Genomic DNA, 18,601 nt, shown 5'->3' with positions numbered 1-18,601 from the left:
CACGCTCTCGAGCGAGGCGGCCCAGACCGTGCCCGCGCGCCGCCACCGGCTCGGGGACGAGGGCGGGCGCGACGGACTCCTCCTCGCCACGGCCGCGGGGCTGGGGAAGCCGGGGCCGACCGGGCGTCGCCCCCCGGCCCTTCTCCTCCTGCACTCACACCGCGGGGGCGGCCGCACGCACGCGGCGCACGCACGGTTCCCCCCCACGTGCCGGACACCCGGCGGGGCCCGGCGGGACCCTCCCCCGACTCGGCGGGGGGAGGCGCGGGCCGCGGTAGGCAACGAGCGGCACACGGCCCCACCGCGGGGCCGGCGCACCCATCCCCCCTCACAGAGGAGAGGTGGGGGGATTCTGCCCACGTGCTCTGGCAGTCGCCACGGCGGCTACACTGCGCACTCAGGAGGGGCAGCGGCCGGGGGCTCCGGTACCCCAGAGGCTCCCTCTCGGATCGCTAGAGAAGGCTTTCTCACCGAGGGCGCGCCGTCCCTCACCCCATCGTCTCTCCTTCGGGCCCACGGAGGCGCTCCACGAGCCGCCGATCCTCGACTGGGCGGGAGGGGTCTGCGGTACAGGTAAGCGGACGACCACACGGGAGCGTGTGCACGGTCGGGGCCGGAGCACGGCCCGTGCCTCCACGACGAGGCAGCACCTGCCCCCAACGGAAGAGGCGAGGGGAACAGGCACGCCTCTCTTCCCGTCTCGACCCCTCCCCCCAACGAGAGCCACTCGCGGGACACACACACACCCCACCGCGGTGGGGGACCCGAGGAGGACGCCGGGTTAAGGGAAACGACACCACCGCTCGGCCTCAGGCACCTGAGGGGGCGACCTGGAGCGCTCCAGGGGCACCACCGAGGGTCAAACGAGGCACGCTCACCCACCCACGCGGGGCGCGCGGCGCAGCGGCGGGCACAGCCCTCCCCACCGCGGGGAGGGCCGCTCGCGGGACACGCGCCGAGAAGGCGAAGCGAGAGCGTCCGCTGTGTCCGAAGACCGACGGCCTCACTGACGCCCCGTGGAGGGGGGGCGGGCAGGAGACCGAGAGTCAGGGCCGGAGGCCGCACCCACCCTCCCGCCTTCCTCACCCTCCCCGACGGGCAGGGGGAAAGGCAGGCGAGGGGCCCCGTGGACAGACCGAGAAGACCGCACACGTTCACCAGGAACGCCCGTCCCTCGTCCGGCACGGCTTAGGCCCGGCCCGGGAGAGCACGACCACACCACATCGATCCGTTGAGCCGAGGGGGAGGGGGGAAGGCACGGTGAGGGCAGTCGCCGGAGGGGCCCGCTTTAAGCCTCACCGGCCGCCTCCCCCCGCCACACCTCACCTCACCTCACCTCAGGCGACAGCCGCCGACGACCCCAGGAGGAGGAGCTGCCTGACACGGGGCACGGAGCCTACAGAGCGGGGGTCGTCCCGGCCACCACCGGGCGCCCGCAGCGGGGGTCACACAGGGTAGAAGACCCACGGCGCCTCGCCCCGCCGCCCTCGGGTCGCCCAGAGACCGGAGGTGGCGCCACGGGTCGGGTCTGCCAGACACGCCACGCGGGAGCCGACGCACAGGCCCAGGCCGGCGGCCCAAAGGCCCAGAGCCCCGCGTGCGTCCAGAGGCCCAAAGTCCTCGGCGGCAGACGCCGAGAGAGACCGTGTCGGCACTTACCTGGTGGCAGAAAAGGCCCATTTCGGGCGACAAAATGACAGCGCCCGACAGCGGGGCCCACCCACGACTGGCAGGGAGGGACCTTGGCACCTTGGCACCGCCACCTGTCCCCAGCACTACCCCAGAAACACCAGGCCCGGAGCTGTCGGGGGTCATCTGGTCGACTGGGGGGGGGGAGGGGGGCGAAGGGGGCGCCCGGTGGGCGAAGTGGGGGCGCAGACGCCAAGGGGGAGGGAGCTGGCCGGGGACGCCCTCCCCCTTCGCCCGCACGGGTAGGTGTACCCGTCCGTCCGTCCGAGTCTCCGAGCGGGGGTTTGGCTTCGAGTTGCCAAAGAGAAAAACGAAGAGAGACCCGCCGGCGAGGCGCCTCCCACGAGACGAGCGGGCCCCAACGAGGGACCACGCCCGGGGCCCCAGACCGTCCTGTCCGGGGCACCCAGGACGGCTCGAGCCGGTCCCTGACCTCCTGGCCGTGATTCAGGGAGTTGGGGAGGGGTGAGAAAGCAAACCCTCCGGGGGTGGCAAACCCTCCTGAAAGGGCGGGAAAGCAAAAACCTCCTGAAGGGAGACGCAAACCCTTCTGAAAAGGCGAACAGCAAACCCTTTTTGAGGGCGGGAGCCAACCCTCCTGGCAGAAGAAGGCAAACCCTCCTGAGGGCGAAAAGCAAACCCTCCTGAGGGAGGCCCGGTCAGGCCACCCCAGAGCCCGGCTCTGGAGCGCCGCCGCCGCCGCGACGGCCACCCTCCTCAGAAACCTAGAGAACCAATCTCCGGCGACAGCAGGACGTCCCTAGGCCTCGGCGCCACCGCCACTGTCGCTGCCAGCAGAGCCGGTCTCTGAGAGCTGTGCCCTCGGGCCCGGCGGCTGAGTCACAACCCTCCTGAAGGTCGCCGAAGCTCCAGAGGGGAGGGACACTATAAAAGCGGCCGCCAGGTGGCTCCTGACAACCGGCTCCAATGTCCCGAGGACGGGTCGCTGTCGCCGGCCGCCGAGGACGCCACAGCGCCGGCCGCCCAAACGCCCGAGCTCGGCTCGGAGCCGCCGCCTCCGAGAGACGCGACGCGACGCGACCCCGGCCGCAGAGGAAGGGAGAGGAGCTGGGAAATAGCTCCCCAGGAGGCTGCCACGAAGGAGACGCGCTCCCCCCCCCACCCACGCGATTCCAGGCTGGTGGGCGGACATTCCACGGAGACGCCGGCGGGCGGCGGGGCTCGGGGCGGGGACGGCCGAGAGAGGGGCACCAGTGACATCCCGGGCTCCCCCGGGCCCCCTCCCCCGAAGGAGGGAGGGAGGGAGAGAGAGAAGGGAGGGAGGCAGGGAGGGAGGGACCGACCGGCAAAGCGAAACCAGGCAAGCGCTGCTCGGAGAACAAAGCAGGACTTCTCGAAAGCAGACACAGACACAGACACGCAAGCCCAGGAGCAAGAAAGGAAAAGAAGGAGACACTCGGACCCCCAACAAGAGAAAACGAAAGTCAACCTGTGTCGAGACCGTGATCAAGTCCAACGACAACAAACACAAGCATGCGCCGGTGGGCGGGGAAAGTGCGCTTGAGGTCAGGAGAACATGGATTTCAAAATAACTGGCCACAAACACCGGAAAGGAAAGGCGGCCGGGCGGCCGGGCCGGGCGGTCGGGTCTGGGGTGGGGTGGCAGGGCTGCTGGGGGCGGGGGTCGGTGGCGGGGGGGGGGGTGGGGGTGGGGGGTGGGGGGTGGAGGAAACGGGAGCACCTAGAAAGAGGAGGAGACTGTCGGCCGTGCTGAGACACGGAGACATCACACGGCTGGGGACCCGTTCCTATCGTTTGCCCCGGGGTGTGAGAGAGACTTGGCCTCCCGTCTCCTGGGATTTCATCTCCCCAGCAACAACGGTCAGGCAAGCTGTCGGGTGTGTGTGTGCTGCGGGGGGTTGGGGGGTTGGGGGGCGGGGTGGGGAGAAAAAAGAAGACGCCTTTCAAGTGAAAGGAGGGAGCGTAAAGGTCACTGAACCCTCTGACAGCGGCCTTCCATTTTCCACACCAGTGACACGTTCTCCCAAGTCGCCCGGTTCCAGAAAACGCTTTTCGGAAACAGAATCCTCGGGGCCCGCGAACTCCTTAGGAATCCTCGGATGAGCTTCCGGGCCAGGCTATACCGTAGGCAGCGCGCTTCCCCTGAAGCCAAAGCCACGGGCTCCAGAGGGCCACGTCCAAGAAGCTGATCTGGTACGGAACCCGATGTCTTCTTCTCTAGGACACTTCTAGCAGCAGCAAGAGTGCCAGTTTGTGAGAATCGAAGGTGAAGCCGGCACGATGTAAACCCAGCGATGTGAGCGGTCAGAGGCCCATCTAGATTCGAACTCCAGTGCTGGAGGGAGGGGAGCAGTGGGGACAGGAGGGTGGCCTGCGAGTCCGCCGTCCTGTCCCCACTCCCCGTGTGAACATCCGCCCCGTGGAAGGTGTCGAGGAACCTCATGACCTGACCTACGGGGTGAACCGTCGCCAAAGACAAAGAATTCCTCCAGCCAGGCGTCGTCCGCAGCCACGAACCCCTTCCCTCCGTCGCCCGGCCTTTCAGAATGCCACGTGGAGCCCTCTCGAGACGTGTGGGGCTTGGAGGTATGGGCCCCCGAATTCTCCTCGCCCGGCCCTGCAAGAAACCATCCCGGGCCTGCCCCACATGAAGACTTCTCGGGCTTTTCGGTGGACCGGGCCTCCCAGGGTGCCCCTGCACCCGGCACCCTGCGACATCCCGAGAGATCCCACGGAGAAACGTCTCCGGCCACTCGCGCGGCATCTGCCTCGCTGGCGGGCGCCCCTTCCAACCTCCCCAGAGATACGTGAGCACGGACGCTTCTTCCCCATCTGGGTCCCCTCACAGGCTCTGTGAGTTCCTGCGGTTCCGCACGCCCTCGACTTGGCTGTGGTTCGGGGCTCTGTTCTGTTCTGTGTTTGCTCTCCGGCCCACGTGATCTCTCTGGCTAGGGCACCCAGGAAAAGCGAAAAGAAATCGAGTCCGTGTGAGTACTATTCAGGCATCAAGTGGGGATACCTACCAATGACCTCTAACGTGGATCCACCAAGATGGCGGCCGTGTGGGGTTCAGGAGGATCATTTTGCGTTTTCTGGGGGCGCTATTTGCTCTCAATGATTTCACGTGCCTTTTGGGCATGGCTCACGGAGATGGGACGTGAAGCAGCAGGGCAGCCACATCTGGCGTCTCGGCCTAGCTAGGGCGGCTCCACGAGTGACCTCTCGGAACCGGGGCTGAGACCGCCATCCCTCCCCGGGCCCCCCTCGGTGGCTGGGTGTGGGGGGGGGAGGGGGAGGTTTCGGAGGGGAGACGGGAGATCTGGGCTTGTGGTTGGGGGCGCGCGGGGCCACACGTGTCCTGTCATGATATTCCTGCAGCGCTCCAACGAGATAAATATTATTCTCTATTCTGCAGATGGCTATCTGTACCTGAATGGAAATGTATTAGACTCTTGAAATCCGAGCCTTGACGAGGGGTGCGCCCTGTACGTCTCGGGCTACAGGCAGCATACGGAAACTGAAGATATCAGGAATCACGTATAAAGGTTAAAGTCAAAGAAACGGACCTAGTTCAGGGGCAGACTTAGTCTTCCTCGCTGCAGCCTCAAGGTAAACGCTGGGGGTACCCAGTCTATTCTTGGGAAGATACAGTGTTTATTTTAACTGTTGCCAGCAACGCAGCTTCTCCTCTGCCGGAGGTGAAATTGAGATTTAGTTCTTGCAGCTAGTAGTTCTTTTTCAGAACATCTATCAGGAAGGATCCGAATAGCTTGTCATGTCCCTGAAAGTATACTAGAGAACATTTGGTTCAGTTCTCGTACCCAGAGACTGGGGAAATTAAGGTGGCACTAGAAATCGCACCTTTGGGTTATATAGTATCTTTGCTGGAAAACAGGCTGCTCTGAAACTCTAATTGTATCAAACAGTAGCAGGGATAAGAAGTGCATGATCCACAAGTTTCAGTAAAGCTGGCTCTCCCGCTCCTTAACATTATATACATTGTTAACAAAAGTTTAGAACTGGACACTTGATGGCAACAAAGAGGCATCCTGTTTGGCGTTTCTTCGGACTGCAGCCGGGAGAGGAGCAGAGCCGACTTGTTCAGTCCCCGGTCCCGCTACTCCTAGGCCTTTCCTCACACTTGATCTTGGATGCTCTGGGGGCAGGTTGTGTCTGCAACAAGCACTCGATGTGTCCGGAAGCACTGAATCCTCTGTTCATTGACTTTGTTCCCAGGACTGTCTCAGGAGGTGACGATGTTTTCCCATGGGGGAATCTGTGTCAGAGGCTTGCCAACCATACTTTCCACGTGGTTCATGAAAAGCTCGCCCGTCGCCGGTCACCTGTCAACTCACCATCCGTACGAGAGTCAGCACCAACACGCCCGGCAGAGCTGAGCGTCAAGAAGGGGTTGCGTGGAAAGAGATTTGTATGCTTGGTCCTGGTCCTGGTTATAGACAGAAAGTATCAAGGGGGAATAACTCCCAGAATAAGTAGGCTTGCCTGGAATGCGAAATAGTGAGAAGAGGCCTCGCGCTTGGAGGACGGGTCAGAGCTTTAGCCACGGGAGAGTGAAAAGGAAAGGCCCGGGAAAGGGCCGTGGGGCAGGGGACGGTCTGAGCCCAGCACCAGCGGTGAAGGACGAGGAGGCACCTTGAAAGAACGTGCTGTTCGGAGGTTTGTGGTAAGAGCACACCGGTGCTGCTAAAGATGAGGCTTGTGGAACCCAGATAGTAAGGAGGAGCCAGAAACAGGCCAGGAAGGATGAGAATCCCGTGTACTGAGGACCTGCACTTCACCAAGCCCACAGCAAAGGGTGCTGTCTAGATTCAAACCCAGTCACTTGCGCAAACGCCGCTCAGCCACCTCCTCATCTACAAGGCCGACAGATACTCGGTGCGTGAGGTGCGTGTACGTACAGTCTAGGTGGACGGCACTCACATATCAGGCAACCACACAGCTAATACATGCTTTGAAAGAACCAAGAGTGAGCTGATAGCTTTTTCTGGATCTGCCTATAAGCAAAGATACCGCTCGCTGCATACTGTGGATCTCGACTCCTGTCTCACGTCTCCATGAAGCCGTCAGAAAAGTACTGTTCGTGCTCCCTCTCAGGCCAGGAATGACACTTCAAGTGTAACGTGCTCACGAAGTCCTCAGAGATTCATGGATTTGAATCGAGAAATTCCACCTGGTCCTTTCGCTCCCGATCCACTCCTGCTCTCACCACTACTACCACACGGGTCAGACACGAGCGAGTTCCCCTGAATTAGCTTGCACACGTGGGGGTGGAGTTAGCTTTCGGCACACGGATATTTAGAAATTCCATGGCAGTAGGCCAGGTATTCACATTATGTATCGGATATTCGCCTAATTTGATAATAAGAGAGCCCGGGCCTCAGGCATAACTTCAGGCCGATTTTCCCTCCAACGGAAACAGCTCAGATGGGCTGGCAGCCCGAGAGAACGAGCAACTGCCACTAACAGACTGAGACACCTGTGGGCTCCCTCCATGGGGAGACCTTCTGCCAAGGCTTCTCCCTCAAGGGCCGTTACCCAGCCTGCGGGCATCAGCTGAGGAGAAGGGGAGGTGGGTGCCCCGGAAACCAGCCGCGCTCGAGTCAGTCTCCCAGGAGCTCTCGTTCCAGCTCTGGACGCTCACTCCCGGGCCCGGGTTCTCACTCCCGCTTTCAGATGGATCCCAGGCCCTTCTTCAGAGAAGTTCCTCCAGATGAGTCCCCAGCCACCAGTGGGCCTCATTCGACCTTGCGGGACCTCCCTCCCCTTCTGAAGCTAGGTTCCGTCTCTCTCTTCACAAAACTTTAAGTCCAAGATGGATTGTTAACAATGACTTGCCATTTCCTTTTGTTCTCACCATTATTCTGACTACTTGCATTTAATTCCGCTCACCTTCGGATTGCTTGTGACACTCCAGGCCACCGAAAAAAAGAGAGTTTCTGTTCTGGGCTCAAAGATCCTCAGGAGGCATTTGGGCCTCACTTTACCTCTGCTGGAGACAGGAAGGTGGCAGGTGACCGGGACCTGCCAAGAGCAGAGCAGAAGCTGTGCCCCTGAGCAGTGGTGCCTGGCTCTCTCTCATTGGTCGCAGAGGGTCTGCAAGATTCGAGGGGGTTCCTGACGGCCCCACCATGCTGGTGAGCCGTGTCGTCTCATCTCATCGGGAATCTGACCCCGCATCGGCAAGCGTAGCCATGTGCCCTCACCCTGAGTCTCTAAACCCTTCCCAGACCATCACTCGGCCCGCCTTCTCCTCTCAGGCAGAATGAACCTGGGCTTCTCTCCTGGGACAGGTCATTCTGTGTCATGGGATGTCCTCTTTACTCCTATTGCCGGCAACAGGAGTATTGATGTGCTGCTCATAGGTCAGAGACTCCTCATTCGTATTACCCAGAGGCTTTTCTTCAGTCAGTAAATTTTGTTCCTTTGAAGTCAAAGGGATTGCATTGCCTTTGAAGACTATCATTTCTGACCTAGTCGCAAACCGTCTCTTTTGAGGAACTTCCTTAGGGTTCCAGGGATTAAGACAGTTTGCTTCCATTGCAAAGGGCACAGATTCTTTCCTCGATTGCAGGATCTAGATCTCCCGTGCCTCACACTGTAGCCAAAAAGGTATATTTTAAATATAAGAGGGCCAAGCATAAACCTACTACTTTCCCTTTCCATTATTATGATAATAATCTAGTTCTCTTCAAGGCAACACAAATGTTTCTTACTAACTAGAAGGATCATGTCGCGGAAATTATAAAGAGAAAAACAGGGAATTACTTCATGGTATCTCACTACATCCGTCTCTGATCCAACGTACGAAAAATCAAGGAAGTCCACGTAAAGTATCATCTTTAAATAGAGCTCTCCACTTTGAGAGAATAGAACTAAACTCATTAAAACTAAGTTTTCCAGTATGTGGCTGCTTTGAAATCTTGCATCCAACCGACAATTCTGGAACCTATGATAATTCAGAATTGAGTAACCGATGACACAAACACTCTACTAGTCAGGGGGACGTTTTGGATCGCCTGAGTTCTAGGTTCTCAATGTTATCAAGCCAGACACAATCTTCACGGTTTTTCATAGATCCTGTAATATCTTTTTTAAAATTTCAACTTTTTTGAGGTACAATTGACATATAAAATTGCAAGAAATTGAAATATGACTGTGGTGATTTCACGTGTTTACGATGTGAAAGGATTCCTCATCCAGTTAATTCATATCACCTCACATATTTCACCTTCTTTTTTTTTTCTTCCCTCCATCTTTCCCACTTAGATTTTATCTTCATAAGATTTCATTTATACAAAACATGTCAAAAAGATTGCCGTGTTTTACATTAGATCCTCAGACTCTATTCATCTTATAGCTGAACATTTGTTCCCTTTTACCAACCTCTCCCCATAGCCCTAGTAACCACTTTTCTACTCTCTGTATGAGTTTTACTTTTTCCGGGAGGCACTGTCAGAGCCAGTCCTGAAATTTCCTCCAATTACAATTCTTCTCTCAGAGTCATCAGTCCATTTTGTGTTATCTTTCATGTTTTACAAAATTACTCCTAACCAGCAATGGAGCAGGTGTGGCAGGCAATGAGCCAAGAAGATTTACAGGGTGGCATCCACTTACTGTGGGAATTAACCATGGCATTGATCAGTCTATCAACCTAGAAAGAGATAACTGGACATTGCACAAAAATTTGCTTATTTCTTTGTAGAAGTTTGGCATTAAACTAAACCCTTAGTTTGGGATGGGATGGGGTGGGGTGGGGTGGGGTGGGGTGGGGTGGGGGGGTGGGGGGTGGAGGAAACGGGAGCACCTAGAAAGAGGAGGAGACTGTCGGCCGTGCTGAGACACGGAGACATCACACGGCTGGGGACCCGTTCCTATCGTTTGCCCCGGGGTGTGAGAGAGACTTGGCCTCCCGTCTCCTGGGATTTCATCTCCCCAGCAACAACGGTCAGGCAAGCTGTCGGGTGTGTGTGTGCTGCGGGGGGTTGGGGGGTTGGGGGGCGGGGTGGGGAGAAAAAAGAAGACGCCTTTCAAGTGAAAGGAGGGAGCGTAAAGGTCACTGAACCCTCTGACAGCGGCCTTCCATTTTCCACACCAGTGACACGTTCTCCCAAGTCGCCCGGTTCCAGAAAACGCTTTTCGGAAACAGAATCCTCGGGGCCCGCGAACTCCTTAGGAATCCTCGGATGAGCTTCCGGGCCAGGCTATACCGTAGGCAGCGCGCTTCCCCTGAAGCCAAAGCCACGGGCTCCAGAGGGCCACGTCCAAGAAGCTGATCTGGTACGGAACCCGATGTCTTCTTCTCTAGGACACTTCTAGCAGCAGCAAGAGTGCCAGTTTGTGAGAATCGAAGGTGAAGCCGGCACGATGTAAACCCAGCGATGTGTGCGGTCAGAGGCCCATCTAGATTCGAACTCCAGTGCTGGAGGGAGGGGAGCAGTGGGGACAGGAGGGTCGCCTGCGAGTCCGCCGTCCCGTCCCCACTCCTCCTGTGAACATCCGCCCCGTGGAAGGTGTCGAGGAACCTCATGACCTGACCTGCGGGGTGAACCGTCGCCAAAGACAAAGAATTCCTCCAGCCAGGCGTTGTCCGCAGCCACGAACCCCTTCCCTCCGTCGCCCGGCCTTTCAGAATGCCACGTGGAACCCTCTCGAGACGTGTGGGGCTTGGAGGTATGGGCCCCCGAATTCTCCTCGCCCGGCCCTGCAAGAAACCATTCCGTGCCTGCCCCACATGAAGACTTCTCGGGCTTTTCGGTGGACCGGGCCTCCCAGGGTGCCCCTGCACCCGGCACCCTGCGACACCCCGAGAGATCCCACGGAGAAACGTCTCCGGCCACTCGCGCGGCACCTGCCTCGCTGGCGGGCGCCCCTTCCAACCTCCCCAGAGATACGTGAGCACGGACGCTTCTTCCCCATCTGGGTCCCCTCACAGGCTCTGTGAGTTCCTGCGGTTCCGCACGCCCTCGACTTGGCTGTGGTTCGGGGCTCTGTTCTGTTCTGTGTTTGCTCTCCGGCCCACGTGATCTCTCTGGCTAGGGCACCCAGGAAAAGCGAAAAGAAATCGAGTCCGTGTGAGTACTATTCAGGCATCAAGTGGGGATACCTACCAACGACCTCTAACGTGGATCCACCAAGATGGCGGCCGTGTGGGGTTCAGGAGGATCATTTTGCGTTTTCTGGGGGCGCTGTTTGCTCTCAATGATTTCACGTGCCTTTTGGGCATGGCTCACGGAGATGGACGTGAAGCAGCAGGGCAGCCACATCTGGCGTCTCGGCCTAGCTAGGGCGGCTCCACGAGTGACCTCTCGGAACCGGGGCTGAGACCGCCATCCCTCCCCGGGCCCCCCTCGGTGGCTGGGTATGGGGGGGAGGAGGGGGAGGTTTCGGAGGGGAGACGGGAGATCTGGGCTTGTGGTTGGGGGCGCGCGGGGCCACACGTGTCCTGTCATGATATTCCTGTAACGCTCCAACGAGATACGTATTATTCTCTATTCTGCAGATTGCTATCTGTATCTGAATGGAAATGTATTAGACTCTTGAAATCTGAGCCTTGACGAGGGGTGCGCCCTGTACGTCTCGGGCTACAGGCAGCATACGGAAACTGAAGATATCAGGAATCACGTATAAAGGTTCAAGTCAAAGAAACGGACCTAGTTCAGTGGCAGACTTAGTCTTCCTCGCTGCAGCCTCAAGGTAAATGCTGGGGGTACCCAGTCTATTCTTGGGAAGATACAGTGTTTATCTTAACTGTTGCCAGCAGCGCAGCTTCTCCTCTACCGGAGTTGAAATTGAGATTTAGTTCTTGCAGCTAGTAGTTCTTTTTCAGAACATCTATCGGGAAGGATCTGAATAGCTTGTCATGTCCCTGAAAATATACTAGACAACATTTGGTTCAGCTCTCGTACCCAGAGACTGGGGAAATTAAGGGGGCACTAGAAATCGCACCTTTGCGTTATATAGTATCTTTCCTGGAAAACAGGGTGCTCTTAAACTCTAATTGTATCAAACAGTAGCAGGGATAAGAAGTGCACGATCCACAAGTTTCAGTAAAGCCGGCTCTCCCGCGCCTTAACATTGTATACATTGTTAACAAAAGTTTAGAACTGGACACTCGATGGCAACAAAGAGGCATCCTGTTTGGCGTTTCTTTGGACTGCAGCCGGGAGAGGAGCAGAGCCGACTTGTTCAGTCCCCGGTCCCGCTACTCCTAGGCCTTTCCTCACACTTGACCTTGGATGCTCTGGGGCAGGTTGTGTCTGCCACAAGCACTCGATGTGTCCGGAAGCACTGAATCCTCTGTTCGTTGACTTTGTTCCCAGGACTGTCTCAGGAGGTGACGATGTTTTCCCATGGGGGAATCTGTGTCAGAGGCTTGCCAACCATACTTTCCACGTGGTTCATGAAAAGCTCACCCGTCACCGGTCACCTGTCGACTCACCATCCGTACGAGAGTCAGCACCAACACGCCCGGCAGAGCTGAGCGTCAAGAAGGGGTTGCGTGGAAAGAGATTTGTGTGCTTGGTCCTGGTCCTGGTTATAGACAGAAAGTATCAAGGGGGAATAACTCCCAGAATAAGTAGGCTTGCCTGGAATGCGAAATAGTGAGAAGAGGCCTCGCGCTTGGAGGATGGGTCAGAGCTCTAGCCACGGGAGAGTGAAAAGGAAAGGCCCGGGAAAGGGCCGTGGGGCAGGGGACGGTCTGAGCCCAGCACCAGCGGTGAAGGACGAGGAGGCACCTTGAAAGAACGTGCTGTTCGGAGGTTTGTGGTAAGAGCACACCGGTGCTGCTAAAGATGAGGCTTGTGGAACCCAGATGGTGAAGAGGAGCCAGAAACAGGCCAGGAAGGATGAGAATCCTGTGTACTGAGGACCTGCACTTCACCAAGCCCACAGCAAAGGGTGCTGTCTAGATTCAAACCCAGTCACTTGCGCAAACGCCCCTCAGCCACCTCCTCATCTACAAGGCCGACAGATACTCGGTGCGTGAGGTGCGTGTACAGTCTAGGTGGACGGCACTCACATTATCGGGCAACCACACAGCTACTACGTGCTTTGAAAGAACCAACAGTGAGCTGATAGCTTTTTCTGGATCTGCCTATAAGCAAAGATACCGCTCGCTGCATACTGTGGATCTCGACTCCTGTCTCACGTCTCCATGAAGCCGTCAGAAAAGTCCTGTTCGTGCTCCCTCTCAGGCCAGGAATGACACTTAAAGTGTAACGTGCTCACGAAGTCCTCAGAGATTCATGGATTTGAATCGAGAAATTCCACCTGGTCCTTTCGCTCCCGATCCACTCCTGCTCTCACCACTACTACCACACGGGTCAGACACGAGCGAGTTCCCCTGAATTAGCTTGCACACGTGGGGACGGAGTTAGCTTTCGGCACACGGATATTTAGAAATTCCATGGCAGTAGGCCAGGTATTCACATTATGTATCGGATATTCGCCTAATTTGATAATAAGAGAGCTCAGGCCTCAGGCGTAACTTCAGGCAGATTTCCCCTCCAACAGAAACAGCTCAGATGGGCTGGCAGCCCGAGAAAACGAGCAACTGCCACTGACAGACTGAGACACCCATGGGCTCCCTCCGCGGGGAGACCTTCTGCCAAGGCTTCTCCCTCAAGGGCCGTGACCCAGCCTGCGGGCATCAGCTGAGGAGAAGGGGAGGTGGGTGCCCCGGAAACCAGCCGCGCTCGAGTCAGTCTCCCAGGAGCTCTCATTCCAGCTCTGGACGCTCACTCCCGGGCCTGGGTTCCCACTCCCGCTTTCAGATGGATCCCAGGCCCTTCTTCAGAGAAGTTCCTCCAGATGAGTCCCCAGCCACCAGTGGGCCTCATTCGACCTTGCGGGACCTCCCTCCCCTTCTGAAGCTAGGTTCCGTCTCTCTCTTCACAAAACTTTACGTCCAAAATAGATTGTTAACAGTGACTTGCCGTTTCCTTTTGTTCTCACCATTATTCTGACTACTTGCATTTAATTCCGCTCACCTTCGGATTGCTTATGACACTCCAGGCCACCGAAAAAAAGAGTTTCCGTTCTGAGCTCAAAGATCCTCAGGCGGCATTTGGGCCTCACTTTACCTCTGCTGGAGACAGGAAGGTGGCAGGTGACCGGGACCTGCCAAGAGCAGAGCAGAAGCTGTGCCCCTGAGCAGTGGTGCCTGGCTCTCTCTCATTGGTCGCAGAGGGTCTGCAAGATTCGAGGGGGTTCTTGACGCCCCCACCATGCTGGCGAGCCGTGTCGTCTCATCTCATCGGGAATCTGACCCCTCATCAGCAAGCGTAGCCATGTGCCCGCACCCTGAGTCTCTAAACCCTTCCCAGACCATCGCTCGGCCCGCCTTCTCCTCTCGGGCAGAATGAACCTGGGCTTCTCTCCTGGGACAGGTCCTTCTGTGTCATGGGATGTCCTCTTTACTCCTATTGCCGGCAATAGGAGTATTGATGGGCTGCTCATAGGTCAGAGACTCCTCATTCGTATTACCCAGAGGCTTCTCTTCAGTCAGTAAATTTTGTTCCTTTGACCTTAAAGGGATTGCCTTTGAAGACTATCATTTCTGACCTAGTCGCAAACCGTCTCTTTTGAGGAACTTCCTTAGGGTTCCAGGGATTAAGACAGTTTGCTTCCATTGCAAAGGGCACAGATTCATTCCTCGATTGCAGGATCTAGATCTCCTGTGCCTCACACTCTAGCCAAAAAGGTATATTTTAAATATAAAAGGGCCAAGCATAAACCTACTACTTTCCCTTTCCATTATTATGATAATAATCTAATTCTCTTCAAGGCAACACAAATGTTTCTTACTAACTAGAAGGATCATGTCGCGGAAATTATAAAGAGAAAAACAGGGAATTACTTCATGATATCTCACTATATCCGTCTCTGATCCAGCGTACGAAACATCAAGGAAGTCCACGTGAAATATCATCTTTAAATAGAGCTCTCCGCTTTGAGAGAATAGAACTAAACTCATTAAAACTAAGTTTTCCAGCATGTGGCTGCTTTGAAATCTTGCATCCAACCAACAATTCTGGAACCTATGATAATTCGGAATTGAGTAACCGATGACACAAACACTCTATTAGTCAGGGGGACGTTTTGGATCGCCTGAGTTCTAGGTTCTCAATGTTATCAAGCCAGACACAATCCTCACGGTTTTTCATAGATCTTGTAATATCTTTTTTAAAATTTCAACTTTTTTGAGGTATAATTGACATACAACATTGCAAGAAATTGAAATATAACTGTGGTGATTTCATGTGTTTACGATGTGAAAGGATTCCTCATCCAGTTAATTCATATCACCTCACATATTTCACCTTCTTTTTTTTTTTCTTCCCTCCATCTTTCCTACTTAGATTTTTATCTTCATATAAGATTTCATTTATACAAAACATGTCAAAAAGATTGCCGTGTTTTACGTTAGATCCTCAGACTCTATTCATCTTATAGCTGAATATTTGTTCCCTTTTACCAACCTCTCCCCATAGCCCTAGTAACCACTTTTCCACTCTCTGTATGAGTTTTACTTTTTCCGGGATGCAATATCAGAGCCAGTCCTGAAATGTCCTCCAATTACAATTCTTCTCTCAGAGTCATCAGTCCATTTTGTGTTCTCTTTCATGTTTTACAACATTACTCCTAACCAGCAATGGAGCGGGTGTGGCAGGCAATGAGCCAAGAAGATTTACAGGGTGGCATCCACTTACTGTGGGAATTAACCACGGCATTGATCAGTCTATCAACCTAGAAAGAGATCACTGGACATTGCACAAAAATTTGCTTATTTCTTTGTAGAAGTTTGGCATTAAACTAAACCCTTAGTTTGGGATGGGATGGGATGGGGTGGGATGGGATGGGATGGGATGGGGTGGGGGGTGGGGGGTGGAGGAAACGGGAGCACCCAGAACGAGGAGGAGACTGTCGGCCGTGCCGAGACACGGAAACATCGCACGGCTGGGGACCCGTTCCTATCGTCTTCCCCGGGGTGTGAAAGAGACTTGGCCTCCCGTCTCCTGAGAGTTCATCTCCCCAGCAACAACGGTCAGGCAAGCTGTCGGGTGTGTGTGTGTTGCGGGGGGTTGGGGGGCGGGGTGGGGAGAAAAAAGAAGACACCTTTCAAGTGAAAGGAGGGAGCGTAAAGGTCACTGAACCCTCTGACAGCGGCCTTCCATTTTCCAGACCAGTGACACGTTCCCCCAAGTCGCCCGGTTCCAGAAAACGCTTTTCGGAAACAGAATCCTCGGGGCCCGCGAACTCCTGAGGAATCCTCGGATGAGCTTCCGGGCCAGGCTATACCGTAGGCAGCGTGCTTCCCCTGAAGCCAAAGCCACGGGCTCCAGAGGGCCGCGTCCAAGAAGCTGATCTCGTACGGAACCCGGTGTCTTCTTCTCTAGGACACTCCTAGAAGCAGCAAGAGTGCCAGTTTGTGAGACTCGAAGGTGAAGCCGGCACGACGTAAACCCAGCGATGTGTGCGGTCAGAGGCCCATCTAGATTCGAGCTCCAGTTCTGGAGGGGAGCAGTGGGGACAGGAGGGTGGCCTGCGAGTCCGCCGTCCCGTCCCCACTCCTCCTGTGAACATCCGCCCCGTGGAAGGTGTCGAGGAACCTCATGACCTGACCTGCGGGGTGAACCGTCGCCAAAGACAAAGAATTCCTCCAGCCAGGCGTTGTCCGCAGCCACGAACCCCTTCCCTCCGTCGCCCGGCCTTTCAGAATGCCACGTGGAACCCTCTCGAGACGTGTGGGGCTTGGAGGTATGGGCCCCCGAATTCTCCTCGCCCGGCCCTGCAAGAAACCATTCCGTGCCTGCCCCACATGAAGACTTCTCGGGCTTTTCGGTGGACCGGGCCTCCCAGGGTGCCCCTGCACCCGGCACCCTGCGACACCCCGAGAGATCCCACGGAGAAACGTCTCCGGCCACTCGCGCGGCACCTGCCTCGCTGGCGGGCGCCCCTTCCAACCTCCCCAGAGATACGTGAGCACGGACGCTTCTTCCCCATCTGGGTCCCCTCACAGGCTCTGTGAGTTCCTGCGGTTCCGCACGCCCTCGACTTGGCTGTGGTTCGGGGCTCTGTTCTGTTCTGTGTTTGCTCTCCGGCCCACGTGATCTCTCTGGCTAGGGCACCCAGGAAAAGCGAAAAGAAATCGAGTCCGTGTGAGTACTATTCAGGCATCAAGTGGGGATACCTACCAACGACCTCTAACGTGGATCCACCAAGATGGCGGCCGTGTGGGGTTCAGGAGGATCATTTTGCGTTTTCTGGGGGCGCTGTTTGCTCTCAATGATTTCACGTGCCTTTGGGGCATGGCTCACGGAGATGGACGTGAAGCAGCAGGGCAGCCACATCTGGCGTCTCGGCCTAGCTAGGGCGGCTCCACGAGTGACCTCTCGGAACCGGGGCTGAGACCGCCATCCCTCCCCGGGCCCCCCTCGGTGGCTGGGTATGGGGGGGAGGAGGGGGAGGTTTCGGAGGGGAGACGGGAGATCTGGGCTTGTGGTTGGGGGCGCGCGGGGCCACACGTGTCATGTCATGATATTCCTGTAACGCTCCAACGAGATACGTATTATTCTCTATTCTGCAGATTGCTATCTGTATCTGAATGGAAATGTATTAGACTCTTGAAATCTGAGCCTTGACGAGGGGTGCGCCCTGTACGTCTCGGGCTACAGGCAGCATACGGAAACTGAAGATATCAGGAATCACGTATAAAGGTTCAAGTCAAAGAAACGGACCTAGTTCAGGGGCAGACTTAGTCTTCCTCGCTGCAGCCTCAAGGTAAATGCTGGGGGTACCCAGTCTATTCTTGGGAAGATACAGTGTTTATCTTAACTGTTGCCAGCAGCGCAGCTTCTCCTCTACCGGAGTTGAAATTGAGATTTAGTTCTTGCAGCTAGTAGTTCTTTTTCAGAACATCTATCGGGAAGGATCTGAATAGCTTGTCATGTCCCTGAAAATATACTAGACAACATTTGGTTCAGCTCTCGTACCCAGAGACTGGGGAAATTAAGGTGGCACTAGAAATCGCACCTTTGCGTTATATAGTATCTTTCCTGGAAAACAGGGTGCTCTTAAACTCTAATTGTATCAAACAGTAGCAGGGATAAGAAGTGCACGATCCACAAGTTTCAGTAAAGCCGGCTCTCCCGCGCCTTAACATTGTATACATTGTTAACAAAAGTTTAGAACTGGACACTCGATGGCAACAAAGAGGCATCCTGTTTGGCGTTTCTTTGGACTGCAGCCGGGAGAGGAGCAGAGCCGACTTGTTCAGTCCCCGGTCCCGCTACTCCTAGGCCTTTCCTCACACTTGACCTTGGATGCTCTGGGGCAGGTTGTGTCTGCCACAAGCACTCGATGTGTCCGGAAGCACTGAATCCTCTGTTCGTTGACTTTGTTCCCAGGACTGTCTCAGGAGGTGACGATGTTTTCCCATGGGGGAATCTGTGTCAGAGGCTTGCCAACCATACTTTCCACGTGGTTCATGAAAAGCTCACCCGTCACCGGTCACCTGTCGACTCACCATCCGTACGAGAGTCAGCACCAACACGCCCGGCAGAGCTGAGCGTCAAGAAGGGGTTGCGTGGAAAGAGATTTGTGTGCTTGGTCCTGGTCCTGGTTATAGACAGAAAGTATCAAGGGGGAATAACTCCCAGAATAAGTAGGCTTGCCTGGAATGCGAAATAGTGAGAAGAGGCCTCGCGCTTGGAGGATGGGTCAGAGCTCTAGCCACGGGAGAGTGAAAAGGAAAGGCCCGGGAAAGGGCCGTGGGGCAGGGGACGGTCTGAGCCCAGCACCAGCGGTGAAGAACGAGGAGGCACCTTGAAAGAACGTGCTGTTCGGAGGTTTGTGGTAAGAGCACACCGGTGCTGCTAAAGATGAGGCTTGTGGAACCCAGATGGTG

At 56.0% G+C, this 18,601-nt stretch overlaps 1 long non-coding RNA gene across 2 annotated transcripts in view; it reads left to right on the top strand.

Annotated features, from left to right (window-relative positions):
* LOC145534293 (uncharacterized) overlaps positions 1-8,840 on the top strand; it is a 27,027-nt gene extending 18,187 nt beyond the window's left edge. For both annotated transcript variants that reach the window (XR_014074426.1, XR_014074427.1), the window contains exons 2-3: positions 5,087-5,280; positions 5,908-8,840. This is a non-coding gene — a long non-coding RNA (uncharacterized LOC145534293). The remainder of the gene's footprint in view (positions 1-5,086; positions 5,281-5,907) is intronic.
* The last annotated feature ends 9,761 nt before the right edge of the window (positions 8,841-18,601 follow it).

Source organism: Giraffa tippelskirchi, chromosome 14 (assembly GCF_054371585.1).
Source record: "Giraffa tippelskirchi isolate mGirTip1 chromosome 14, T2T-mGirTip1v1.2.pri, whole genome shotgun sequence".
Taxonomy (NCBI): Eukaryota; Metazoa; Chordata; class Mammalia; order Artiodactyla; family Giraffidae; genus Giraffa; species Giraffa tippelskirchi.
Note: the sequence above shows the minus strand (reverse complement) of the source record. Positions and strands in the feature narration are given on the sequence as shown.